The sequence below is a fragment of the Papaver somniferum genome, chromosome 2 (assembly GCF_003573695.1).
Source record: "Papaver somniferum cultivar HN1 chromosome 2, ASM357369v1, whole genome shotgun sequence".
Taxonomy (NCBI): Eukaryota; Viridiplantae; Streptophyta; class Magnoliopsida; order Ranunculales; family Papaveraceae; genus Papaver; species Papaver somniferum.
Window position 1 is genome coordinate 1487024 of NC_039359.1, and position 1848 is coordinate 1488871.

Here is a 1848-nt window from a genome sequence, read left to right on the forward strand (position 1 = left end):
CACTGTGGGGCAATAAGTGTCTAATTTGACGCGATTATCAAAACAGGGATTATTCCCACGCACGAGACAAAGCTGATCATAACCTAGCCATATAAGTACAATCTGTTTGGAATTTTATGGAAGTCCAAATTCGATTTGGAAGTCAAATACATACCATATTAGGACTTTTTTTTTCTTTCTAAATTAATATATACAAAAAAAACCCACATATTTCATACATATTTCATGCGAAAATAAAAGGAAAAAAATAAATGTATGCGCAAAATAAAAAGGAAACATTTAATAAAATCCGCACATATTCCCTATTTATTCTCCACCTATTGAATGTATACGCCCCGTCACACCGAATCAAAGATACATCGCCACGGGAAGGGACGAAGTCATGCGCCCACCAAATCGAAAATGCATTGCCACGGGGCGAAACCCCGCGACCCACCAAGTTAAAAGAAAAAATGCCCGATACGCAGCGCGGGCATAAATCTAGACAAATAAAGCTCCCACGTAGAACGGTGAGGAAACTCTTGTTTCGTACTGGCCGAAATAGGTCTTTTTAGAGTTTTGTGAAACGAGCGTATTGGTGAGGACACTTGGCAACGTATAATTGGTTTAAAATTTTCTTAACATAATATGTTTGGAATTTTATGGAAATACAAAGAGGAATTTCCTGTTTAGTCCAGAAAACCCGACCCGGGTTAATCTGTAGTCCAGCGGGATAAAACATTTGCTGGCTGGTCCAACAAAGTTTCAAAAAACGTAAAATTACAAAGCTACCCATGAGAAGAGTCCGTGTAAAACTTTAATCATCTTCTACAGTCCAGCGGCAGAAATCAGTTTTATCTTCTTTTGTATTCACTCAAATCTGAAGATCTATAGTACGATTTTGAGTTCCAGTTTCTTTATTTTTCCTGATTTCAATTTCATCTTCTTTATTTTAGTAAAAACTTAAAATCTAGGGCACGATTTTGAGTTTTATCTGAAAATCTAGGTCACAAAACCCAAATAATTCATCATCAAAGCAGAAGAAAATCAATGGGAAAACCCTAGATTCGGTGAAATCAAACAAGATTTTCCTATATTTTTGATGGGTTTTGGATCTGATTTTGTTATTCGTTTTCTTGTTACTCCTTCACCAACAACAAAAAGGAAGAGAAACATTGTTACTCCTCCACCATCAACAACAAATACAGAGAAAACATTGTTACTCCTTCATCAACAAAATCGAAGAAAGCATTTTTACCAAAAGAAGGTACAAATATAAAATTCACTTCTAATTTCGCTTCTAAAAGGAACAATACATATCAAGATGTAATGTTCGATAGTTAGATTAGTGTTATGTGCATGATCTAATAGTACATATTACATATTACATATTTGTAGTACTTATTAATATGTAATGTTGAATAATTGGATTATTGTTGCGTGTACGATGCAGTACATATGAACATATATTTTTGTATTATGTAAACCCTCTTTACGCTCTCTATAAGCATCAATACATATCAATATGTATTGTTGTACTGTGTTACTTTGTACATATGAATATGTGTTGTTGTATTATGTGAAACCCTCTTTATGCTCTCTATAAGCATTAATACATATAAATATGTAATGTTGTATTGTGTTACTTTGTACATATGAATATGTATTGTTTTCCTTGTTGTTGTGTGTATGCATCTTTACATATCAATACGTTCTATTGTACTATGTAAAACTCTTTTTTAGTTCTCCGTAAGCATCAGTGCATATCAATATGCTTTGTTGTACTAAAATCTCTTTTATGCTCCCCACAAACATCATTATATATCAATATGTACTTTATCCAAAAGTGATTCGTTGATGCAGTACATA